The sequence below is a fragment of the Camelus ferus genome, chromosome 11, assembly GCF_009834535.1.
Source record: "Camelus ferus isolate YT-003-E chromosome 11, BCGSAC_Cfer_1.0, whole genome shotgun sequence".
In the NCBI taxonomy this organism is placed as follows: Eukaryota; Metazoa; Chordata; class Mammalia; order Artiodactyla; family Camelidae; genus Camelus; species Camelus ferus.
The window spans coordinates 54,634,993-54,661,677 of NC_045706.1; the positions used below are offsets into that span (position 1 = coordinate 54,634,993).

General features: G+C 55.7%; 1 protein-coding gene across 5 annotated transcripts in view; it reads left to right on the forward strand.

Annotated features, from left to right (window-relative positions):
* Window positions 1-26,685, forward strand: part of ZMIZ1 (zinc finger MIZ-type containing 1) — a 229,344-nt gene that overhangs the window by 57,654 nt on the left and 145,005 nt on the right. For all 5 annotated transcript variants that reach the window (XM_032491579.1, XM_032491576.1, XM_032491574.1 and 2 more), the window contains exon 3: window positions 9,108-9,203. The gene's annotated coding sequence lies outside the window, so the exon portion shown is untranslated. The remainder of the gene's footprint in view (window positions 1-9,107; window positions 9,204-26,685) is intronic.

The window sequence follows — 26,685 nt, forward strand, 5'->3', positions numbered from 1 at the left end:
ATGAGGCTGCCCAGAGCTGCCGGTCCTTCCCCAAGGACTTGAGTTTCTGTCCTCACCCTCAGATGAGGGCTGAGGGATAGGGAACCGCTTCCTCCAGACATGCCTTTCCAGGACCCACCCCACTGCTGTCCATCCCCAGATCTCCCACTCTCTGGGGGAGAGTGAGAGAGGTCACGGGTGAAGTATCGGGGCACCCTGGGTACCAGGCCAGCTCTGTACCCAGGGCTCCAGCCTCACCAAGGCCGCAGGCCTGAGCATGCAGCACAGCCTTTGACTAGGACCCTAGCCCAGCGCACGGCCCACCCCACACCACTCCTCAGGCTCCCCTTGAACTGCCTGGTGTGTCTCATGGCCCAGTTCCCAGAGGGCAGGAGCCTCTGTCTCCCCAGCTCGCACGGAGGACAAGCCCCGATGAGGGCAGGATGCTCAGTGGTTAGAGCACGGGCTCTGGGGTCTGACCCCAGTTCCCTCACTTACTGTGTGACCTCAGGTGGTCACTTTATTCTCTGAGCCTCTGTGGCGTCATTTGTGAAATGTGCGTAATAATAGATCCTTCTTCACAGGATGGTAAGATTCATTAAAATGGTACATGTTTGCAAGATCCTGGAACATTTTAAGGGTCAATAAAGCCAGCTTTCATCATCACCAACATCACCATCGTCATCTGGGCCGGCAGGCCCTCTCCTCCAAGTGGGCTCCCCCTGGTTATTTGAGTGCACCTTCCAGTTCTGTCCCTCGCTGTTGCTTTTTGTCCTTTTCTCCCAGCACTCCTCTCCCACATTCCTAAAACCCCGGGAAGCCCAGCCCTCCCTGACCTCGTGTTGTCACCTGAGCACCTGCCTTATTCACCTTGTCCTTCGGAGCTGGGGCCCGGATTTATCCTGTTTCCCCTCCCACGGCCCCTCATAGGTGCCTTGAGCACAGTAGGTGCCTGATAAAAGTTGGTTGGGTTGAACATTCACAGACTCAAAGTCACCTCCAAGAACAACACAGCAATGACCAGCCAGGCCCCTGGGCGCATCCTCAGACTGATGAAGGGCATGTCTGGGACCAGGTCTGAGCTGCCTCAGGTTGGGTCACAGCTTGTGCCCACCATGGCCTCCTCGATGCAGGGTTTAGGGGAGGTGGAGGCAGCGTAGGTTTGGGCCGCTGTGTTAGAAGATTTTTCAAGGCTGATTCCTCTCTGGTCCTCTGCGCTATCCCTGTGTTTCATTTGCCCAGGTCCTTTCCCCACCCCCATGGTTCTCTGTTAAATTGTGTTATTATATTTAAACAAATCAATTCCATTGCAGAGTTTTTCCTGTCCTAATGATGAGTTTGCAGCACAAATGCCATTGATTTCTCACAGCCCTGAAAACCAGTTGATGAATAGCACCAGGCTTGTCTTTGGAGAGGCACTTAAAGCAGCTCTGTGCGGCCCCCCATTACCACCCCGCCCCCCATTACCACCCCACCCCCCATCCCACATGTCACAGCTGCCTGCAGTGGCGCTGAGGCTGCATGATGAAGGAGGACCCTCAGTGTCCGCCAGGGGTGGGACGTCATCACAAGGGGCCCGGCCCCTCGTGCTGCTGGTGCAACAATCATAGTGGAGAATTTTATTGATTTTGGCCAAAGGCAGGAGCGCAACTTACAGAGCAGAGAAGCAGTGCAGTGTGATCTTTGTCTTCCCTTACAAGTTCAGCGCACGGTCCTGAGTGACAGCAGATTACAGCTCAGGCAGAGCTCAGGCACCAGTTCCAGACCTGGGTGGGCTGCCGGAGTGCTTCTGTAAAGGCGCAGTTCAGAGGTTAGGGAGCTGTCTCCACTGGGAAACGTGAAACTTCTCTTTGTGAAATCCTTCCCAACCTCCAGGGTCAAAGTCAGACCACTACACAGGGGTTTACCCTTCAGATCACTGTCAGGATCACGGCTTATCTGAGCTTTGTAGTGACCCCAGGGATTGGGTAGGCGGGACTTATTCCTCCCAGTTTAGAGCCGGGCACCCCAAGTCAAGGGCACTCACTGGGGAGGGCAGGTCAGCAGCCACACAAGTCTGTGAGTTGGGCTGGGGTAAGGCAGGAGGGAGCAGCAGGGACTGCGGCAAACTGGACTCACCTAAATCTGTAAAAGGTAACCCCATGCCCGTAAAACTATCCGGGATGGGTCTGTGGGCTGAATTAGCACTGCCTCTCCCCTAGTCTAGTTCAAGCCTTTGTTTTGGAGACAAGGATGTGGCCTGGAGTTGGGAGTGGCTCTTCAAGGTCACAGTACAAGGCAGTGTTAGAGCTGGGGTTTGAGTAGGGGAGGGGGGTGAGGCCTCTAAGCCAGTGCTGGCTCCCCTCCCCCCAGCAGTAAGGGTTGGGGGCAGGGCAAGGGCTGTGTTGTAGGAGAAAACAGGCCCCTCACTCAGGAGACCCAAGAGTGGCCCAGCATGCCCCCCCTTCCCTTGGCCCTCAGAGCTGCCTCCCTCCCTCCCTCCCTGCAGACAAACCTCCTGTCCTTCCTAATCAGGTTAGCCTCCTGCTCCATGCTCTCTCTGCTGAGCTGGACCAGCTGCCTCTAATGGCCTGTCGACCTGGCCCTCTCCTTGGCTCTGGTGTGGGGGAGGGGAAGCTCAGAAAAGAACTGTGAGTGGAAAGGGACTGCCCAACTCCCTCAATTCAGACCTTTCTGTGGCTTCTAGGATTAAATCCAAACCCTTAGCCTGGCATCCAGGACTCACTGAAATGAGGTCCTGCTTATTTCTCTAGTCTCCACAGCCCTAATGCACTCTTTGCTAGTCACAGGATGCTATTTTTTACCTCCCCACTTTTGTACATGCAGGTCTTTTTGCTACTTCCCAACTTCTCAGAAAACTCCTGGGCATCCTTCAAAACCCAACTCGTGTCTCTTCCTCTGGGCTGCTTCTTCTCAAGACTCCTGCCTCTGTCTCCCACTGGATGCTCCACTGGTCTGGAACTTATTCCCCGTGTTTGGGTGCATTATTTCTAGACCTGCTTTCCCTTGAGTTTCTGGGGAAAGGGAGAACATTCTAGAAGAATATGCTTCAGGGTGCAGCACAGAGAAATGTTCAATGAAGAAATAGGGCCAGCAAAGAACAGAGAAGTGGGGACTGGGGAGGGAAAGAGACAGACAGGAGTGCATGGAACAGCTGCTCCCAGACCCTCCACACCGCTCCAGCCTACTTCCTGCCAGGGAGGCCATTCCCAGCAACACATGTGGGGCCTGAAATAGACACGTGGGGCCTTGGTAGTGCACTTACACAGCCCACCGCTAAGCAACCCCCCCCCCAATTCTTTGGGCACAGAAGCTCCCTCTCCTGCCAGACCCCTCCTCCAGCAGTGCCCAGGCCTCGCCCCTCTGTTCCTGCTAACTTTGTTTTATAAATAAACTATATAAATAGGCTCCTCTGATTCCTCGGAGCACACAGCGTTTAAGGACTGGGGCACTGCTGCAAGCATAATTGTACTACCGAATCCATCAGCTGCCTAATTACCATTCATTTTGCATTTATTTCTGCTAATTAAAAAGAGAGAAACTCCTAACAACTTTTACGTAAATACTATATTTGTTCTATGTAAAGATGGGATGCTAATTTCCTGGTGATTAGCTGATTATCTAATTTTATAGCTGTCACACAGCCTGGCCCCGTCTCCCCTTCGCACCCCAGACGCCACTCGAGGTCCCTGATCAAATGTGGGAGGAAAGGATTCAGGAAGGTGGTTAGAGCCTCTTTATGAGGCCCAGGGGTCACCAGGAACACCACATATCACCAGGATTCAGAGGGGCTGCAGTCAAAACGACAGAGCTGGGAGGAACCATTGGCTCATCACTGTTTCTGTACAGATGGAGAAACTGAGTCTCAGAGGGGTCCAGCATCCCCTAGTCAGACCGCGGTGGAGAAGGACCCCTGACCCAGGTGTTTGGGCTACCTCCTCAGTGCTCCCTCTGTGTAGAGCTACTGTCAGGAGGAATTTTCAGTCCTTGTCTACTCCTGGAGAAATTTCTGGACCAAATCCAGCCTGAGTGGAGGATAGATACAGTCTGGTGACCCAAACCAAATCTGCCATGTGCCCTTCTGAAAACCCCCACCTCCTCCGACTTCCCCATCCAACCAGGGCTCTGTCCCTACAGCCCCCTGACCTCACCTACAAGGCTCGCCCTCCCAGCCCAGGCCTTACACCCTGGACCACCAGGACCCGTGTGAGCGTCTGGATCTCAAATCTTCACATTATGTATTTATTTTCATGTGAATTAGAAACAAATATAATTCATACATCAAACCCATAATTTCACAGACATATTATTGCTTTAGATGAGGTGAAGTAAAAAGAAGTTGGTTCAAAATGATTTAAAGAACAATATGTGAATGACTGCGATGAAACACGATGTGGTTTAAGGTGTCTGGTAAGTGGAGTCGAGGACACTTGGGGAGGGTCTGAGAACACCGGGTCAGGGGCCAGGCAGTGAGGCCAGGGTCAGCAGCAGGGACCTGAGGACAGGATTGGCTCGTCCCTGGCCTGCGGGCCACCACTGCCTCATCCCGAGCCCGGGCCATAGTTTCCCTGCATCGTGCCCTTCTCCCCAGCCCCGCGGCCGGTAGTGGTTAGCCCACCTCCTGATTCCTTTGCCCTCAGAGACACTTTAAACAGGACTGTGTTTCAGGGAGGCCAGAAGTCAGACATCCCTCTGTCTCACACCGACTGACCGGGCATGGGTGACTTCTCAGGCTCCCCGGCCCGCCTGGCTCCCCAGGTGTGGGTGAGCGAGACCCCTCTGCTCTCTTCCTGAACTGTCTGAAAAAGGCCGGTTCCAGACGTAAAGGGAGAACGGCTTTCATGAGACCAGGTGTCGTCTGAGCTGCCAGGCAGGTCAGGGCCAGGGTCCGCACTGCCCCAAGGCCAGGGTTCCGGTCCTGGCTGCCACTTTCTGGAGTCTCAGTCTCCCGCTCTGTGATTGGGAGACACTGTGCTGAAGGGATTCTGAGAGCCACATGTAAAACCTCTCAGAGGAGTGCTTGATGTAGCTGGTAGTGGGCCCAATTCCTGGCCCAGGGCCCCCCTCGGCCTCCCACCCGCCGCCACAGTATCTGTGCAAGATGACCCACGGCCACCAGAGACCTCCCGCTCATCTGCCCTTTTATCGCCCTGCACACAGTCAGGGGAAGCCTGGAAGACTGCGGGGGTGTGGACAGATGGAAAACAAAGAGAGAACAAAGGCGTTGCCCTGAGGAGGCCAAAAGGCGAGGTACCTCCTCCTCCCCCCACCACCACTGCCTGGCCAGCCTGTCTCACCATCACCCAGCCTCAGCCACCCCAGGCTGCGGGCCACCTGCCCCGCCCCTGCATCGACTAGGCCAGACTTCACATGGGGTCCCTACACTGGGTGACCCTCAGAAAGTCACTCCAAATCTTTCATCTGTAAATGGGGGAGTGGACAGTATGCTCTATGACCTCCAAAAGACCCCACCCCTCCCACCCCTGCTGGGGTCTCTTTGGGGCAGGATGACCCATTTCAAGGGCATCCCCAGCCCTAGATGGTCAAATTGGGTGCCCACTTCTGCCCAAAGAGAGGACCCCAGTGTGCCTTGGGCTGAGTAAGGCAAGCAGGAGGCCCCTGTTCAGGGCCAAGATAATGCCAGCCATGTAAGTGTTTGTGTGAAATGAATGAACGGTTTAACCAGAAGGGGGCTTAACTGTCAGCCCTTGGTCAGTGCTGCTGCTGAAGTCCTCCAAGGGAGGGGAAACTCTCCTGGACCTTCCAGAGCAGTAGCAAAGAGGCGTGGTTGAGGGCTCCTAGGAGCCCCGGTGCCAGGCTATCTGAGTTCATATCCTAGCTGTGTGACCTTGGGCTGCTTTCTCAACCTTTCTGTGTCTGTGTCCTCGTGTGTTAAAATAGGTATGGTATGTACCTCATAGGTTGTGTTGAGGTTAAATGAGTTAACATAAAGGACTTAGAACAGTACCAGCTAAAGGCCCATTAATGTTGGGCATTACTATTATCATCAGTTTCAGCACTGCTGTTGTTTAGAGGTAGACTTACTGGGAAGCTCATGCAGCATCAGCCTCCGGGCCCTGCCCCTGCAACACCTGGGTGAAGAGGGTGGTTTGCTTGCAGCTGTGGAGGGTTCTAGCTGGGGAGTGGTGGCAGGTTGCCATCAGGAACATTTCTATGTAAGCATTTCTGGTAAATTATTTAAAGGGGTCTGGCTTCCTAAGTCTCTAGGAATTTATTTCTTTTCTCATTCTAAATATGTATTTTTTTTTAATGGAATTACTGGGGATGGAACCCAGGACCTCTTGCATGCTAAGCATGCACTCTACCACTGAGCTATTCCCACCCCTGCTAAATATATATTTGTAATTGTATATACATTTCTAAAGAGGACCCTCCAAAATAGTATAAGCTTCGGGTCCTGGAAACCTAGATCATCCCCTGCTTATTCCTGGTACCTTGATTGCATTACTTCTTGCCCCATAGACAGCCATGTATGCACAGGCTCACCCCTGAGCACCCCAGACTGTGGTCTACACCACATGTTCTGGGCCAAGGGAGCTCGAGGAGGACAGGCAGGGAGAATGGGACCCTCAAGAAGGTCTCCTAAAGGAGACCCCACATGTGCAGGGCACAGAGCCCTGTGCCTATGGGTCCAGTGCCCCGTGCTGGAGGCTGGAGCACTGTCCCCTACCTGCCCCCGCTGCCTTCACCCTGTGTGGGCAGGGTGGGCAGCCACAAGGGGCGGCTGGGGCCGTGGGAAGCAGGTTGTGGAGTTGGAACAGTTGCCCTGGAGGCTGTCACTGGTGGGGCTGGCTGTGTGCCAAACCCTGGGTTTAGTGTCAGGTAGGGGGAGACCCAGGATGGCCCCTGCCCTCTGAGAGCTCTTGAGGTAGCTGGAACCACAGGACTTGCACCTGGAGGGGTGAAGAGTGGGCAGGGGGAGGTGGTATTAGACCCTGTCGCATCAGGCATCTCAGAGAGTAGTCGAGAGAGCCCGGAGGTCATGAGGGTTGGACACTCGGGGAGGGCCTCCTGGAAGAGGGGCCGTTGCCTGGGGAGGCCCCCAGAGGAGTGGGCGCCGTGGGCCCAGGCGCCTCCACCAGCAGTGGGGCCTCCTGGCCTGGGCTCTGACAGGGACATTTATAACTCACAGCTGTGCGGTCCTGGGCCCAACTGACTGTGGTAAACCGATCAGGCTTCAGGAAGTCGCGTCCTGAGGCCACTCCCCACCCCGACCCCACACTCTCCTTCACCTCCTGACACCCACATCCTGTTCTAGGTGGGAGGGGCGGGCAGCTGGGGCACAGGGCCAGGGGCTCTGCGGGGTCTCCGGCCTGTGGGCAGAGGGGGAGAGCACAGAGAATCTCAGTGAGGCCCGAGAGTTGTGAGGTGGGGCCTCTGCGATCACCAGGCTCTACCTCTCAAGCACACACAGGGAGACCCAGGCCCAGAGAGCGCCAGAGGCCACCCAGGAGCCCACAGGAGCCGAAGACCAAGAGCTCAGGTTGTGGGGCTCAGGGGTGTGTTTCTGTGCTTCTAAATCTAACCAGAGAGGGGATAAAACTTGCAGCCCCTGGTGACCAACTCCAGCCTAAAGGAGCCTGATAGAAGTGGGCAGAGGTGAACCAGAGGTGAACCAGAGGTGAACCTCAGAGAATCCTGGAACAGGTGCTTTCTTGGACCCTGCGGCTCCGCGTGGCCTGCAGCCCTCAGTTGGAACACCCCATTCTGAGACCAAATCCTCACAAGGCCTCTTGCCCATCCACCTAGCTTCTCACCGCAAAATTCGCGTGCGGAGAAAGGAATGCTCTCGCCCAGTGCTGGGAAGAGGGGACAGTACAGAGAGCTTCCGGCGTCCTGTGATTTTGACACCCTCACCTCCCTTGGCCTTATTGGCTAACCAATTCTTGGGCTCCGTCGGCCAGCCACCCCTCCCCCAGGCCTCTTTCTCCTTCCGTACAAGGAGAAGGATGATAAACAATAGTGAGTTTGCCAAAGCTTGGCCCACGTAGCTCTGGTAACTGGTGACCAGGTTCTAGAATTAGTACCCTCCCCCCAAAAAGGAAAAAGAATATGAAAACGAATATATGTATATTCATGTATGACTGAGAAATTGTGCTGTACACCAGAAATTGGCACAACATTGTAAACTGACTATAACTCAAAAATTTAAAAATAAAAATTAAAAAAAATAGAATTAATACCCCAAAGAACATATTTTTGTTTCATTCATTATATATTTATTCAGTTTGATTAGAAATATCTAAGCAGCATATGAAACCAGCGGTTTCACAGATATGATCACTTTGGACAAGGCCAGATTTATTAGAACTAAAAAAAGTGAGTTAAAGTAGGGGCAAGTTTTAATCAAGTGGTCGTACAGACAGAACTCAGCTCTGACCAAGAATCGTGAAGGGCACAGAAGGCCTGAAGTTTGGGGAACACCGGGGCTCTTCTCTGCTTTAAACTCTGTTTCTGGGCCTCCTCCAGACTCTAGCCCTCAGTTTTAAGTGATCCGTCAGCCCTACAGGCAGGAGGGGACGAGCGGGGAGGGAGCTGGTTTTTCCAAGGAGGTGTACGCACAGAAAATGACTCCAAGCGTTGGTCAGAGATCTGGTGAACAATTCATAATGAGGAAAGAATTCAGGCAGGGGTCAAAGAGTGGCTTTGGAAGTGGCTGCCGGCGGCCGTGTGAGATAATTCCCCGAAGCCAGGCACGGCGCAGGGAGGAGGGCACGGCGAGGGCTTAGACGCCCGGCTAAAAATACCCCCGGCAGCTTCTCCCTGTCACCCTGCCTGGGGGCCGCCCAGGAAGGCCATGGCTTTCTGCCTTTCTCACCAGGAAGAAAAAGACAACACAAAGGCCCTGAGCCCCAGAAGAATCAAAACTTACACAGATTTGAAATTTTTTTTAAGAATCCCACTAGGAGGAGTTGGCTTGCTGGTTGGAGCACCAGAGGGTGGGGAAGACAGCTGGCTCTGATAAATCAGGCATCCTGGGACGTGCTTAAATGGCCCAAGCGGCCACCAAGATTAGGCCGCCGGTGGGACAGAGGTGGGAGGGAGCGGACTGCAGTCTGCGCCCCCGGCCGCTCACATGTGTCCTGTCTCTCTCCCTGTGTACCCAGGACCAGGAGGAGGAGGCCCGTTGGCATCAGACCAATGCTGCGAGGGGTGTGAGGATTAGAACCGCCATCCATCACTCAGCTGCCAGACCTAGAAAGGTAATAGCAGACCCCTGATGCCCTGATGCCCAGGCCACACCACCACCTTCACCTGAAACCTGGCTTGGGGCGAGGTTGCGCAGTCCGGTAGTGATGGGGTGGGGCCCAAGCCAGGATTATCAGCCTTTTCACCCAGCCCTCCTTGAGCCAGGCTTCAGGGCTCCTCTGAAACTCCTGAGTATGTCCTGCACAGAATGCTTCTGGGCTTCAGTCTGTCCATCTCTAAAATGGGTCCCCCATTTACTCCAGTTCTCAAGGATACTGTGAACCACTTGGGCCTCATTGTTACTTGGAGTTAAGCCATCTTCACAGCCTGACTCAGTTTGAACTCTGGGGACAGAGCTAAGGGTCTTAGCCCTTGTAGGTATAGCATTAAAGCCACGGGGCCAGACAGGGCTTGCGAAGAGAGGATTTTCTAAGGCAGACCACGCTGGGGATGTGTCTCCCTGGAGATGTGGTTGTGGTCTCCTTTGCGGCAGGATTTGAAACTCTATAGTGATCTCCCTGGCAGCTCTGAGCAAAAATTATTTGGGCAGGAAGGGAATAGCTCAGTGGTAGGGCACATGCTCAGCATGCACAAGGTCCTGGGTTCGATCCCCAGTACCTCCAATAAATTAATTAATTAATTAATTAATTAATTAATTAAACCTAATTCCCCCTCAAAAAAAAAAAACCAACAAAAAAGGAATTATTATCTGCATTTTTAGACCATGAGACCACGGCACAAGGACATTACTGGGCCTGCCAGGGGTCCCACAGCAAGCTCTGGCCACACCATAGCAGCTCAGCTTTATCCTATTTGCCATATCAGCCTCTATACTTTTACTTTTACCACACTACACTGGTCTGGTCCATCCTCCCCAGAGAAGTCTGGCTGTTGAGCCCAATAAACCACCAGTGTTTATTGCGTGCCCATGGTGGGACCCATCCATCCACCTATCCACCCATCATCCATCATTCACCTACCCATTTTTACATCCTCCTACCCACCCAACCAACCTCCCCTCTATCCATCCATTCATCATCCTCCCCCGCAACCATCCTTTCATTCACTCATCCAGCCATCCATCTACTCATCTATTCATCCACCCATTCTTCCAACCATCCATTTACTCATTAATTCACACATCAAACACTCACTGACTCTTGTGCCAAGCCAGTCCTAAACTAAGGGCTGGGCTTTGAAGATAGATCAGATCCAGCCCTGCCTTGAGATGGTGCGATCTGGGATGGAGGCTGACATGTGATCTCAGATCCAGGCCCAATTCCAGAAGTTCAGTGCTCAGGCTCCTGTAGTGTCTGAGACCTCATGGGGAAGGGAGGTGGGGCCACGTGCTGGTTCTGCAGGCAGGCATTCAGGGAGCGCTTCCCGGAGGAGGTGGCGTTGTTCATTTATTCATGCCCCAATTGTTTATTGAGAAAGTCTCTGTGCTGGGACCCACTTGATGTTTTGGAGACACAGCAGGGAATAAAACTGACAAAACTCCCTTTCCTCATGGTGCTTTCATTCTCATGAGGAGACATGGACAATAAATACCTAAAATGTGATATATAATGTCAGGTGATGCTAAGTTTTAAGAAGGGAAATTAGCCAAGTAAAGAAACAGACTATGGGATGAGGTAAAACATTCTTTGACAAAGGATGGTCAAGGAAGGCCTCTGACAAGGTGACATTTGAACAGAGACGAGAATGCAAGGAGAGAGTGAACCGGGGTGCACTTGGCACGTTCAAGGAAGTAGCAGGGATGCCATGTGGAAGGAGGGAAGTGAGGGGTAGGAGGGGGAATCAGAGAGATCCTGGGGCACCCACTCACATAGGCGGGCAAGAGTAGAGCAGGGAGATGGCTGAGAAGCTGTTGCCCACATCCAGGTAGAAGTGGTGGTGGCTTGGACTGAGGTTGCCTGGGAAGGGATGGGAAGCCATCAAAGTCTGACTGTAGTTCAGAGACCTTGCAGACAGGCTTGTGGGTAGACTAGAAATGGAGGACAAGAGAAGAGGGGACAGTCCAGGAAGGCTCTTGCGTTTGGGACAAAAGCCCCTGGGAGAACAGAGGTGGTTGCTTTACTCATCCAGGGATGGCAGCAGGAAGGGCTGAAGGAAGCCGAGGAGTTGTGTTTTAGACCTGTTAAGTTTGAGATGCTTTGAGACATCCAAATGGAAAGTTTGAAAAGGCAGTTAGATATATGAGTCTGGGAGGCAGAGAGAGGTCCCGACTGGAGACATAAATGTGGGAGCTGTCGTGTGTAGATAGTGTTGCAAGCTGTGAGGCTGATGAGGTCATCTTGGGAGTGCGTGGATCAGAAGCCTGAGTCTGAGTCACAGAGCATCCAGCCCTTAGAGGGAGGGAAGATGGGTTGGAGACAGCCAAGGAGATGGAGAAGGTGCAGCCGGGGAGGGCGGAGGAGAACTGAGGGAATGGCTCTTCATGGACGAGGAAGATTTTGCTGGCAAAGCAGGGAAAGAATACTACAGGTAGAGGGAATAGCATAACAGAGGCTCAGAGGCTTCAATAAAGGAGCCATATTTGGAGAGGGGTGATGGAGAGGGTGGAGGGACCAGAGCAGCTCCTGTCTCCACACCTGGCCACGCAGAAGCCAGGGCCCGTGGGTGTCTGGCTGGGCTGTGGGTGAGCCCATATCTGGGGACCTTCCCTGTCATCCTGATTGGCACTCTCAGATCTCAGCTGATGTCTGCATACTTTCCACTTTGTTTTAAGAAGCTTCACGTACTTCTCCTGACCTCCTCCCATGCCCCTCTGGGGCTCTTGGGCCCAGGAGACCTCCCCCTTGCCTAGAGAACTAGTCTGAAAACACAGGGCTGGAGGCAGCAGCTTCTGAGTTGTCCTGCAGGGGAACGGGCACCCAACAGCTTCCTATTAAATCTCTAAGCACTGCCTGGAGCCTTTATCTTAAAAGAAACTGGAGAAACTTCCTGCACTACGAGTGTGGGTCCGAGCTGCCCACTCAGGCTCACAGAGCAGAGGAGCTCACTGCCTTTGGTGGGCAAATGTATGCGTGTTTGAGTTGGGGAAGGCGTCCACCTTTGTGCGTCTGGGGTGTTTCACACTCAGCACTCAGCTTTCAGTGGAGAGAATGGCCACCACTCGGTCAGGGAAGGCTGCAGGGAGGAGCCACTGCCTGGAGGCTGAGAAGGGGCTTCCCAGGCATTTGAGGCAGGGTGGGAGGTGGGGAGAGAGCGTGTGGCCGGCCAGCTGGCTGCAGGGGCACAGTCCAGTCCATCTGCCCTGGTAAACACAGCCCGATGTGCCCTGAGATGTGGCAAAGGGCCCGGAGACTTCTCTACACTGAGTGTAGGACGGGGCCAGGCAGGTGACCTCCCGGGGTTGCTCTGGGAGATGTGCCTCTGACTCCACATCGGGGACTAGGGGGGTCATGGGAAGCAGCTCTGACAATGCGAGGCTCCTTGGCAGGCCAGGGGCAGGAGGCTGTGGGTAATCTAATTAGTGTGCCAGGCGGATGGGGCAAGTAATCCTGTGCCTTTAGACTCACTTTTCTTTAAGCCTATCCCCACTGAATCTCTCCCTAAATCCTTCCACGGCCTGGGTAACGTCGGGCGGGAGGGGACATACCTCCATTGAACAGATGGGTAAACCAGGGCCAGAGAGGAAGAGGCTTGCCTGATGTCACAGCTAATAAGTGGCAGGATGAAGCTTTGAACTGGGTCCATCTGAACCCCCAAGCTCACACTCTTAGCGCTGCCTTCTCCCACCTCCAGAGCTCTCCTAAAATATTCATTTGCAGGCACCTTCATGTAAACCACCTCTCCAACTTCCTCATTTTGTAAATGAGGAAACAGAGGCCCAGAGAAGGTAAGATAGTTGCCTGGGACCACTCAGCAAGTCAGGGGCACAACCTATACCAGAATCTGATCTGGCCCACTGTGTCCACCCACGCCCACCCCCTGTTGCAGGCCCTGGGATCCCGGCCTGGACGCTGCCCACTTCCTCTCAGAGTATCCGCTGCCTTCTGTTCCCTGGCAGCATTTGGCACTCTCTCTGGTTGAAGGCACCAAGCTCCTCATCAGAAAGCTCCATTGTGCCTATTGTTTAAATATAGATTACTAATGAAATGCCTTTTCATTGCCTTCCCAGAGAATAGTTTCCCTGTAAAGTTAATTTGCAGTGTTATGTAAATTCTGTTTAACTTCAATCAAGTTTCTAATTATGTTTTTACCGCAGTAATTCCCATTTGATTTGTCATCTCCTGTTAGGTATTTAATGTTCGGGTGGGCGGGTTTGCTTTCCCTCTGTCTTTCTGTTTTCCAAGGCCCTCTCCCTTCCTGACCCTTGTCTGCCCACCCCCTTTCCTCCTTCGCTCCTGCCTTCTTCTTTCCCTGCCTTTTCCCGCGGATCCCGTCCCACCTTCTCTCCTTCTTCCCTCCTTCCCTTCTGCCTCTTCCTCCTTCTCCCTTTCCTATTTCCCTCTGCTCTTTCTGGCTTTGTGTCTCCCTCCCTCCTGCCCTCTTTCCCATTGTCATCACCCCACCTTCCCTCTCTTTCTATTTCTCCATCACTCCCCTCTCGCTCATTCTTGTTTCTTCTCTCTTTCTCCACCCTCTCCCGCCCCCATCCTAGCCCTCTCTTCCTCTCTCTCTCCTTGTTAGTACCCCCATCCCCCCTTCCCCAACTTTTCCCCTCTCTCATCCCTCCAACCCCTTCCTCTTCACCCCGTAGATCTTCACAGAAGCCGTGTGTAGGGCTGCTTCTGTGTATGCCTGGGACAGACAGGATGAGAACTGGGCCAGCTGGGTATGCATCCCTGAAGAACCCAGGCCCCAGCCCTCAGAATCATTATCAATTGTGCTATAGAGGACGGGCCTCACCCAGTGCTGGGGGCCCAGTCGCTGGAACGTGGGAAGTCGTTAAGGGCATGGATTCTAGAGGTGGACTCTCTGGGTACACATCCCAATCTGTATTTATTAATGGTGTGATCTTTGGGTTGCTGATCCTTCGTCCGTAAAATGGGGTGACGACATTACCTACCTCGTAGGGTTGTGAGGATTCAGGGAGATAACCTATGAAGAAGGCTTAGCAAGGCAGCCTGACTGGAACTGGCTTTCATTTGACACCTCTTGGCCACGACCCTCATTTCTTTGTGGCTTTCCTAAGGTGCCTCGGCAGTGGGTTTCTGTGCTGCTGGGGTGGCGGATGTCAGGCTTGAGGCCAGGGAGGGGTGGGAACCGGCCACAGACCCCGACAGAGCTGGTGGCCGTCCCCTCCGGATGGCTCTCAGCCCTGCCTATCAGGAGATGTGGCCTCTCTCTCCTTCGGGGGCCGTTCTCAGGTCTGTGAAGTTGGACAGGCCTGCTGTTCTGAGGACGCATCTGAGGCACAGAGCCCCAAAGCTGGAAGACCCTCGAGACGCTGATCCCCAGACCTTTCCCAAACAACAAACCAAAGGCAGAGCTGCTCCTTCCAAGTTGGTCTAGACACACCCTTCTCATACCCTTTCTCCCACCCTGGATGCCCCCAGGGCCGGGCCGTGGACTCCAGCTGGAAACCGCTGCTCTGGGTACCAGGCCCGACAGGCCTGTCACTGACTCACTCAGAGACTCCCCTCTGAGCCCCGGCTCCCTTCCTACCCCAAGTCCAAACACTGGGCTTTGGGATTCTCCCCACAGCCAGTGGCTGGGCGGCCACAGTTTCCCAGCAGGCATCTGCCTTCTGGGTGGGGAGGGCGGAAGGAAAACACCAGACAGGGCCAAGGGCCTAGGGCTGAGGGCTGAGGGCCGGGCGCATGCTCCTCTCCCCTCCTCCTCCCCCTCCTCCCCGCCCTCTGCTCTTCCCCTCCTGCAAGGCCCTGACACGGCCAGGAAGCACAAAACTAGTGTTTGGAGAAGGCATTCTTCTGGGTGAAGAAAAGCAGGCCCGGTCACTTGTCCTTCAGACACATGGAAACCTGAGCACTGGCCCAGTCTCTGCCCTGCTGGGCCGCATGACCACCTGACCTGCCACAAGTGGCTGTGTGTGTGTGTGTGTGTGTGTGCGCGCGTGCGTGTGTCCCTGGTTCAGGAAACCTTAGCCAGTCATGTGGCTTCTTTCCCTGTTTGTCTAAGTAAGCAGTTCAGGCCGGCTGCAGCCAGGAGGCTGAGCCAGGGAGCCAGGGGAGGGGGCCACACTGGTGGGGACAGTGGATGTAAGGATCACCAGGGGCAGAAGCCTGCCCTGAGCCGGTTCCTGGAGTTCTTAGGCCTCCAGATTTGGTGTTGGGGCTTGTCAGCACCCAGCTCTTCCAGAACATCTGTGGGCCCCCGCACCTGGGACGTATTTTCCTCCTGTCAAGTGGGCAGGATCACCCTTCACTGCAAAGACCCTGTGTTTTTGTCAGGAAGCAGCCACGTGCCACCCGCTGCCATTCCAGGAGGATGGAACCTCAACATTGGGCAGGGGACATCAGGGAAGGTGAGAGACAACACTGAGTCCCTGGTGGACCACGCAGCTGGGGTGAGGGTGTCCATCCTCCAGAGAGGAGGGAGTCGGATCTGGGCTTCCAGAGCAGTGTGAGCAGAGTGCAGAGCCGGGGCGTCTGGGGCCTTCTCTGAGCCCACGCAGGCAGCAGAGCCCCAGAGAAACGGCTCAGCGGAATCCTTTGAGCAGGGCCTCGGTTCTCCTTCCTCCATGTTTACCTGGCTTTCAGGCTGTGTCTTAGCTGCAGAGGGCACAGTCCCCCGAATCCTCGAGGAGGAGGGCTATCGTAGCCTTTGGGGGCTGCACTTTTTAAGAGCCTACCTAAGTGTCTGTTTGTGCCCCTTCCCCACTGCTACTTCTCTCCTTCCTTTGACAAACATTTCCCGGCAGCCAAGACTGTGCCAGGTCTGTGCTTAGTGAAAAACATATCTCTTGCCCTGGAGATGCTCACTGCCAGGCCAGCATCAGCAACATCTCAAGGTGGGCTGAGGGTCCCGGCTGAGCTGAGGCCCAGGGAGAGGCAGCCACTGGGTGGGGATCTGGGTGCGGCTGACCCCACAGGCTGCCCCGGGTTCTGGACAAGCGCAGATACATTTTCCTTAGAGGGTCTGAGGCCGATTCCACCAGGTGCCCAGGATGAGGGGCACAGAGAGCACTGTCAAACCTTGTCTCTGTTGTGATAAGATTTGGGGCTGTTCAACCTGGAAGGGTCCCCCGGGCTCATGAGCTCGAGGCCATTCTAATACTGCTGGAAAATTTCAACCCAGAAAAGGAATGGAGGTGGAGCGGCCACTGGTTGAGCTGGTGGCACAGACCGGCCATCCTGTCACCCATGACTGAAAGTGGATTGTGGCTGGGGTGGTTCTAAAGCCTGTGTATCCCCAGCCTTGGCTTGCATGCCCCCAGGATCGGAGGCTCATTACTTCCCCATGGCCGTCTTAGTAACTCTTCCTGGTAACCTCTTCCCTGGCCACCCACCAGGCTGAAGTCTGGCTTCTCTCTTCCACCCCAGTCACCTCAGGCCCACCCCTTTAGCCCCCCTGACCTGGTCCCTCCCAAGCTTCAGTGCTTCTAGGCAGAGCGACAGACTGGGCCCTCAGACACCTCCTTCAGGGCCTGTTTGATTGGACTAGTCATCACTGGACATGTCATCAGTGTCCTGCATTGGGCAGCGAGGTGAGGCCAAAGGCAGCCCCTGCCCAAGCGAGCAGCCCCCCTTCCCAGAATGGCCCTAGGGAGGCCCTGGGGCTGCCCATGGAGCAAGCGGGAGACCTGGCTCCCAGCTCCGTCTCTGTCCCCAGGGTGATCTCAGGCCAGGCCCAGCCCCAGTCAGCCCAGACCGCCTCCAGTCTGCACTCCTCCCCAACACTGAGCTACAAGAGCCCTTTGTCCATGGTGGGCCAGCAGCCGCTGGAAGATTCCTCCGCACTCTCTGGCCTGTTTGCTCTCTGAGTCGCCTGTTTGCCGAGCAGCCTTGAGAAAGACCGGGGATTCTCCTGCCTCCCATAGACTATGCCCTGGGCTGAGGGCCTTTGTTCAAACCTCTTCCACTTCATTGGGCCAGGCCATTAACTTCTCCACTCCCACCACAACCCCACCTGTAGAGAGGTGAGTCCCCAGCTCCTGAGGCACATGGAATGTGTTCAGATCACCTGGAGACCATGGGTGACCCTGCAGGTCCTGGGCTGAGCTCCCATCCCACCCAGACACCTGACACTTTTAAGGATCCAAGCGTCAAAAACTAGGGGTGATATGAAGGGTTCTTACTCTGGGTGCTGTGCCCATTGTTTGATATCATATTGTTCCTGGTGTGGGGGCTGCCCTGCCCGACGGGGATGCCACACCTCCTGCAGAAGGTACCACATTGTTCTTCACCTTTGACCCTTGGGAATTTCTGTCTTTGAGGCCTGAGATCCATCCCTCTTCAGCTTCTCCCACTGTCCTGGTCCCTTAGGCATGGCTCCTTGGAAGTGACCCTGCCCCTCTGCCCAGAGTGGGGAAAGACATTGATCCAATCCTCAAGGAGGGGCTACTTCCTGCAGCCTCCGCTCAGCTATGCCTGAAGTCATGAGCTCCTGGGGGTAAAACCCAGGGGTGCTTTTCTGTTCAGGCTTCTTGCTGGAAGACAAAGAGCTGGAGGTCTAGAGGTCAGAGGCCAAATGTCACTGAGCAGGCTGGGGCAGCCTGCCCACTCCTGCCCCAGAAAACTTTGGTGCTTCTGAGGAGGCCTCCACGGGGCCCTGCCTCCCTCCTGGGCTGGGTGGGGCCAGTGGGACAGGAAGCCAGGGCAGGCCTGGAGGATGGGACCCAGGGTGGCCTGGGCCTGAGCCAGGGATGAGGCGAAGCCCAACCCTGGCCTGGCCCCAGGGCTGCAGCCACGCAGGTCACCCACCCAACAGGAAACCCTGCCCGGCACCCCCTTTGTCCCACCCCGTGTTTCCCGCGGGTGGCGCTTCTGCTGCTTCCCGTGGGAGCTGTTGCCAGGAATCATGCCCCCTTGAGAAAGGAAGGGCCTCAGGCTCGCAGCTGCCCTGCCTCTGACCTGTTCTGACCCCCTCCCAGGGCCTCCCGTTGGTGGAAGCTCAGGGCCTACGCCCACCCCTCACCCACCCATGCTGGTGACTTATCTTCTCCTAGATGGTCAGTCACCTTTATGGGAAGGAGGAACCTCAGAGTGGGGCCAGGCCTGGGAGCCCAGAGAGCCGAGTTTTTGTCTGGGATCCACCACCAGCTTGCTGGTGCATGTGGGCTAGTCACTCAACCACTCTGGGCCTCATCTGTAGAAAGAAAGGGGAGAGGAAGAAGCTTTTCCCAGCTATGAGCCTCCCATGGGATAAAAGGTTTGAGGGTGGGATGAATCTCTACCCTTTAAGGACAGTGGGTTTGGGGTTCACTGCCCCAGATCCCCCCTCATGCATCTCAGACATCTCTGTCTCCAACCAGCAGGCACAGTGTCTGGAATGGCCCCCAAGCAGGGAGAGAGAAGTGGGTGACTGTCAGTGTCCCCATGGGGGCCAGGGGTAGTGATTCTGGCACGGCCCCTCTCTGGGTCATCCCATCTCAGACAACACAGGTGCAAACCTGGGTATCTCTGCCCGGGAAGGAAGCCTCCCTTCTCCCTCCTCCCAGGAGCTGAACAGTGGAATGTGCTGGGTCTCTCTGCTCTGCTCTGCTCAGGCAGGTGGGCTGGGGTAGCACCCTGTGGGCCAGAAACTGGGGAGGGGGCAGTGCTTGAGGGGCAGGTTCTCCCACCCCCCTCCCACCTTCCTCCTCCCTCCTCGTAGGTGCTCTGAGGCCCTCGGTTTTCCTTTGGTTGTGATGGTGAGCCTAAGTGTCGGGAGGAACAGGGCAATGATACTAAGAGAGCCAAGCCCTTCTGTAGCACTCTGCGGAGGTGCTGCTCCGACCTGCAGCTGCAGGACTGCGTGTTCACCATGATAGCACCTCTGTCTGTGAGGTCACGACTCCTATCGTCCCTGTTCCCAGAGGTGGAAACTGAGGCACGGAGAGGTGAATTCACATGCCCTGGGTAGTTACATTGGGATTGAACTGGGCAGCTGGCCCTAGAGTCCGCGTTCTTGGCCACTATGCTGCACAGCTTCTCATGACCCACCTCCTCCAGCCAGGCGCCCCCAGCCTAAGCCCAGCTCAGTATCAGCAGGGTTGCAGCCTCTTCCCAAAGGGAGGCAGAGGGCGGGTCAGGAAGCCAAGGTGAGCAGACCCAAGTCACTATGACAGTGGATGAGCTGTCAGACTTGGGACCACCCTGAGCTCTTGGACCAGCTGAAAGCTTGTCAGCAACAGGGCAGACTGAGCTGCCAAGCCCCTGCCTGTAGTGTGGTGACAGCTCAGCCTCCAGTGGCCTTGGACACATTGCCGCTCTGAGCCTTGTCATCTGCATCTGTCAAATGGGCCCTTCAGAGCCAGGGAGCTGTGAGGAGTCCTTGAGATTCAGTGAATGCAGTATCTGAGTCCTGTGGCCCCTCGGTAGGTGTCCCATTGTGTCAGGCCACAGGCATAGGGGCATTCCTGGCAGCAGGATTAAGGTGAGCAGAGTGCGTAGGTGGGAGGTCCAGACACCACAGGTCATAGTCAGGCTGGAACCTTGGACATGAGGTTGAAGAGTTAGAACTGGACCCATGTAGACAAGGGGGAGCCATTGAAGGTTCTTGGCCAGTAGAGTAATGCACTCTCAGGGAGAGGAGGTGGCAGCATGCTCTACCAGGTGTGGGACCCTGATCTAAAGGGAGTCACATGGCTAAGAGAGTTAAGCCTGGTGGGTGTCCATGCCAGCTGGGCTGAGCAGGCCTTGGTTCCCCTTCTGTTCTGTCCACTGGGCACAGGGTCTTCAGGGCACTGGCCAGCACAGGCTGGGAGGGTGTGGGGCACTGCAGGGAGGGTAGGGTCAGTGCTAATGCCGCTTCCTCTGTGTGTCCCGGAGTCCCCCCCTGGCTCGAGTTGTCTGGGTTTCCCACCCAGCCCTGGGTGGGGCCCCATTGCTCCTTCCTCCTTCTGTGGCTTTCTGATCCTAAATGGGAGGGGACTCCGGAGGCTGCAGTGGGCTGTGGAGTGTGAGCCAGGGTGGGGACACTGGCGGTGGGTGGAGTCACGGGATGGGTGGCTGTGAGTCAGGAATTGCTGGGCCTGTGTGTCATCTGGCTTCCCTGCGCCTGTCTGCCTCGCCTCTCCCACACGCGTCTGCGCCTGTGGGCTGCTCTGCTGGGACGACGGTGCTGTTTCCAAGAGCTCAGAGCCGACGACGGAGAAGTCAGGGGACCTGGACTCCAGGTCCCAGGCTCCGCCAACAAGCAGGGTGACTTTGGATGTGTTCCCTCCCTCCCTGTTGAAAAGTGAGGGTGGGGCTGCCAGGAGTTCTCAGCTCCTGTTATATGCGACATCCAGGGCAGCTCTAAAAGGTAGCACACCCCAGACCAGTTAAATCCCTGGGGCAGGGCCTGGAGCCTGGGTAGGAAGCTCAGGTCTGGGTGGCTGCTCTCTCCACCCTCCCCAGGGCCCCCAGGCTGCCCTGTGGACCAGCACGTGGGTTCTGGAGCCCTGCGCCTACACTGAATCTAGCTCTGCCACTTTCTAACACTGTGGGCAAATGACTTCATGTTTCTGAGCCTCAGTTTCCTCATCTGTGAAATGGGGATGCCATTCCCACTTTGTAGAATTGCCATGGGTACTAAATGGGTTAAGCAGCGTAGACAGTGTCTGTTAGAGACAGGCCTGGGGTGGATGTAGTGAGCACTGTGCAAGTGTGAGCTGCGGTGTTCTTTGATCTAAATCTGTTTTCACACCACCCCTCCCATCACTGCTCATTCATCCCTCCAGCAAACATGCTAGGGGCCAACCCCGTGCTGGGTGCTGTGGGCAACAGTAAGAAGACACCCCTGGTTGGGGCTGGCCTTGGCCCCTCCTTTTAGCCTGTCCAGGGGTCCAGTCCCAGAGGGCAGTTTCTGTCAGTCAGTCCCAAGTATTGATGGGCAGGTGGGGGGTGGCTCCCCCAAGAATCCCACCAAGTTGCTGGGCTGAGGGAGCCCCTTTTTCTGAATGAACACAAGGAGACCCCAGACTCAAGGGAGAAGAAGGGGTATCCTAGGCTAGTGCTGATGGCCTCAGCTGGGCAGCACCTGGGGAGGTCCTCAGTGCCCGTGGGGGCTGGTGGGGCCCCAGGACATGCTCTGAGTGCACGATGGCTCAGACAGGGCTGGGCCCTGGGGCTGCCCAGGAAGGCAGGATCAGTCAAGGCAGGCAGCATATGGAACAGAACAGGGAGCCTCCTCACAGCCCATCGCCACATCCCCTATCTCCTAGAGTCCTTCTAGCAACCTGAGGCGTTGGGCAAGTATCAGTCCTCCCACTTTACAGATGGAAGATGAAGGCTCCAAGGCATCAGAGGGCACTTGCCCAGGTCGGGGAGGGTACATGCCAGAGGAGCCCACCTTGGTGTAAGCAAGATCTGGGATCAGACTTCCCTGGACAGCTGCACTGGTGGAGCATCTTGGGACAGGCTACAGAGTAGTTTGGTGATGAACACGCCCTGCAGCCCCCTTCTTCCTCAGCCTGCCCAGCAGCAGCCCTGCAGACCACCACCGGGCTGCCCTTGCAGGGAGGGCTAGCATCCCTACAAACAGCAAGAGCTCCCGTGGCCTGCCTCCTCCAAGGGCTGGGGTTGAGCCATGCACTTACCCCAGGTAAACCTCCCTCCCCATTGCACGGTTGAGTAAACTGAGGCAGGGAGAGGTGCAGGGACTGGGCTAAGGCCACATGGCTTGCAAGCAGAAGAACCAGGATTACATCCAGACCTAGGTGATCTTAGTGCCCGTGCTCAGGCTGGCCACCTCCTGCAAGCAAGAACAGTGTTCTCCTTTGTCTGACATTTGTAAACCTGGGCCTCGGCCATTGCTTCAGACTGGCCTGGCCCACGTGTGGCCAGAATCCCAGAGGGATGCCTGTTTGGGGAGTGTGACTGCTGGGGGCTGGCCCCCGGCCCAGGAAGGGGATCGTCAGGAACGCTTGGTGCTAGGCATTTTGCCTGTGCCGTTGGGAGTGCCCGTGCCCTTCAGCCTCCTGACCTTCCCGCTGCCCTCTCAAGTGGAGGGAGCACAGCCTGGAGTCCAGGCCGCCCCACGGAGCGGACGGCAGCTGGGGCTGCCCGGTCCTGCGCCAACCATGCTGTCGTGTCAGCTCAGCCAATCCTCTAGCCAGTGTTAGCCCAGAGGAGGAAACTGAGATCTGGGGGGACAGCTGACTTGCTCATGAGTCCTCAGCTCCTCAGTCCAACCTCCAACCAGAGCTGTTCTGGGTTCCCCTCCTGGTCCCTGGCCCACCCTGTCCCTCTCCAGACTTATGTCCCCTCCTCTGTTTGCTGGCAGGCTTAGACTGAGGACCTCCACGGACTCTCCTGAGAGCCTCTGCCAGGCCCCATGAATGCTGCAGGGGTCGGGGGTATCACAGGGACAGAGATGAGGGGTGTTCCTCCAGGGCCGCCCTCAGATGGGCAGTGCAGGGCCAGGCTACCCCAAGCAGAGTGGGCAGGTGCAAGAAACAAAGCCCCTAAGAGGAGCCACAGGCAGAAAATTCAGTTTAGATCATCGGCATTGGGAGTTGCGAGCACCCAGCTGGGTGGCAGGGGCTGTGGTTTGGCCAGCTCTAGTGGGTTGCCCCTCTGGGCAAGACCCTGGCCCCTGGGAAGGCTCTTCCCACACATGGGGACTGATGACATGATGGGTGTGGAAGGGAGCACCCGGCACAGAGCTTGTACCTGGAGGATGTTCAACACCTTTGGCTGTTCTATGGGGAGGGATTGGGGGCCCCCCTCCTGGGAGCTGGTAGCCCTCAGAAAGCTCATCTCTGGGGAGCAGACCCACTGGGTCAGCTCCTAAGTCAGCCTCATAAGGGACCTGGAGCCAAGATTCATCTTCCCAGAGGCCTGGGTCTTTCTCCATCTCTTTGATAAGAGATCCAGTGCTCTACTCCGGGCAAGACCCCAAGTCTGCCCTTGGCAGCAAACCTGAGCCAGTGAGAACAGTGACAGTCCCTATCTCCTGAGCACTTTCTCTGCTAGTGCAGTGTGGGCATAATCTTAAGTCCTTACGACTCTCTAAGAGGAGCGACTCATTATCCCCATTTTACAGATGAGGAAACTGAGGCCCAGAGAGGCTAAGTCTCTTGCCCAGCATCACAGCTGAGTAAGTAGCAGAGCACTCAAGTCTGGTGTGTTAGAACCTGGAGTCACACTGTGCACCCTCCACCCATGTTGAGCCCCCATCCCTTGATTAAAGGAAAAATTGTCATTCAGTGCCTTGGGGAAACGGGAGCCCCTTCCCTCTTGCTCCAATGTGAGTGAGCCACGTGCCAGAGATACGCCTTTCTCTGGTCTCAGTTTTGCCCCTTTGCACAAGCCCAACACCAAGGGGCTGGTGGCACAGTGGGGACAAGTACCTGTGTGCACCAAGAACCAGAGCACCTCTGAGAGGCAGGGTGGGTGAGTGTCGTTGCTTGGGGCCTGGGTGATGCTCCTTGAGAGAGAGGATTCTCCATTCCAGCTTGGCCTTGAAAACACAACAAATCTGAACTGGGCTCTGGGTGAAGCTTTGGAGGGGCCCCAGGGATGTGTCTGCATGTGCCCTTGAACGCATCTGCCCCTGCTCTCTGATTTCACCTCTCATTCTCTCTTCAGTCTGGGGCTTTTCTCCTGACAAGCCTCTGGGCCTTTGCCCGGGAGGAGTGCCCTCCTGCCTGAGAGACTCTGCGCAAGAGGATGATGCCCCAAACCCCCATTTGGTTGCCAGGCTGAGCTGGACACTCCCTCTAGAACTCTGTCCTAGAATTACTCTGAGTCTTGCCCACCTTGCATTAGACAGTGTGTGAACACCCTTGCAGTCAGGCTGGTGATGTTGGCCTTAGACCCTTTCTTTCTCTTCCCATCCATCCATCCATCCACCCCTATTCTTTTCTCTTCTCCTTCTCTTTCTCCTCTGGCACATAGAGGCAGTGTCAGTTGCTGAGAGAAGGAAATGAATGAGTAGGTGGATGGATGGAATGAATGAACACAGGAAGGAACCATACCTAGGAGTCCGTTTGTAGCCCATATATATTTTCCAAATGAGAAACCCAAGTCTCAGAGATGTGAGGTGTGTGGAGAGGCTCTGGGAGTCCCTGCCTTTCCCCAGCACCCTCTTTGCATCCGCACGGTGCTGGGGTGCGGCCCTGGGCTTGCACCGGGTGGTCTCCTGGCCACGGGAGCTTTTCCCACATGGGGGCATTCCTGAGGACGCAACAGCAGACTCGCCAAACCTACACTACATTCAGCAGAACCTGCCGGCCTGCCCTGCCCCCGTCGCTTGTGAAGATTCCATGCAGGAGAGGGGAGGTGGGAAGCCGAGGGGCACTCAGCGAGGGTCTGCAGAGCAGAGTCGGGCCAGACGCGCTGGGCTTCCCGGGGCCTGGGTGTCAGCAGGCTGTCAGAACAGCTCGAAACCTTCTCAGAGGAAGTGAAGGCAGACTTCACTTGAACTAAGAATAGTTCGTCATTCTCAGGCAGCCCTGGCCAGGAGTTCCCCTGGACCCCAAACAACCAGCTTCCTAGGTCTACTTTCTTAACCGTTCCTTGAAACCAACCGCAGCTACTGTTCTTTGGTGAAAAGACTCAGGATTTCAGGTCTCCTCAGGACTTCAGGAGCCTCTGGGCTCTACCCTGCTGTACCTGGAGTGAGGACAAGGGTCCCATAGCTGGAGATAACTGGGTACCCAATTTTAATTATGCAGGGAGAAAGGAAGAAACACCATCCAGATGTCCAGAATTCACAGCAGGGAACGCTCACCTGGGGGAGACTATCAGGGAAGGCAGCATGGTGGAGGTGGTCCTTGTGGGCATCGAAGGATGGAGTCGGTTCCAATGGGCAGAGCTGGGACTGCAGAGCTGTTGAAGGTGTGGTTTGGGGTCAGACAGCGACGTCCTGTCACGTTCAGCTGCTTGACCGCTGGTGTCTACTGGGCTGTTTCTTCATCCATAAACTGGACCTTACAGCTCCCTGGTGATAGGATTGTGCTGAGGATGGATGAGGCAGTGAGAGCTTCAGAGCTTGTTGAGGAAGGGCCTTGGCAGGCCAAAGAATGTGACGTGTTTGTGGCAGGCTGAATCACTCACTCCTTGAGCACAGTGGGCATGTGTGTGTGTGTGTTTGTGTTTGTGTTTGTGTGTGTGTGTGTGTGTGTGTGTGTGATTGGCAGCAGGTGTAAGGAGCTGAGGCCTGGCGACAGCACTGAACTGCAGGCCCAGAGGTGGAATTAATGTAGCCCCCTGCCCAACACACCACACGGAGGTGATCCAACCTGCTACCCTAGTGGCCTGTGGGTAGGTCGGTGCTCTGGCCAATGTCCTGCTCTAAAAGATCAACCTGAGGCCTCCCTAGTGTGTGAGTGGCTAGAGAGACAACTTGTAGCTGACCTTTTTCCTCCTGGCTGGCAGAACCTAAGTCCAGGACCCTGGGTCTGGCTCTTCCCTGTGTCTGGATTCCCCTTGCCACCCCTCATCCCAGCTTGGTGAGGTCAGGGAACATGTATTCCAGGAATGTGGGGGGCGGGGCGGCTGCCGGTTTGGATAACCATCAGGGTAAATATTTGCCCTGCTCCTGGAGCCAGCACTGGCCGCCAGGGGAGGACGCGGGGCCTATTCCCAGGGTCATGTAAGGGGATGCTTCTCTGGATGGGTCTTTGAGGCAGAGGAACCCATGTCTCCCCAGGGAGCCTGGGAGCTGGGACTGAGACCCCCTCCCTGTACGAGGCCAGAGACAGGGCCCCTGGCCCACAGAACCAGCAGCTGTCGGCCCATCTACAAAATGGGGGTAGGAAGAGCCACCTGGTCCAGCTCAGGTGATGAGGGTCAGCCCCACGGGAGCTGGTTCAGGTCAATCAGTTCATTCAGCGGAGCAGCAGGTTGGACCCAGTGTGGGTGGCTGCCCACGTAACCGTGTTCTGGTCCCCACTTGGCCACTCATGACCTTGAGTAATTACCCCTTCTCCCAAACTTTAACGTCACCATTCACTGACCTGTTCCTTCCTGTGTGGCACTTGGATCTACATACCTGTGCCCGGTTAAGCCCTCACAGCCACCAGAGCAAGAGAGGTGCTTTGTGTGATAAGCAGCAGGTGGCAAGAGCCCTGAACTTTGGCTCAGCATCACCATCGGTGTGGTCTCCTGCCCTGCAGACCACACTGGGCCAGTCTGACCCATTGTTCCAGTGGCCTGTGGGTAGGTTGGTGCTCTGGCCAATGTCAAGCTCTGCAGGTTCATCCTGAAATCTCTCCTTGTGAGTGAGTAGCTGGAGGGGCAATCAGTCCCTGTTTAGAAAGATGGGGGCTCAGAGACGCCAAGTGACTTGCTCAAGGTCACCCAGCATTAAAGCGCAAAGCAAGGATTCACACCCAGCTCTACCCACCCTTGCCCTCGACCTTATCACTGAGAACAGGGCTCAAACCCAGAATGTGGGCTTCTAACCCCTGGCTGCTTAGAGAACAGCCAGTCACTTAGCCTCAGGCCTAGAGCC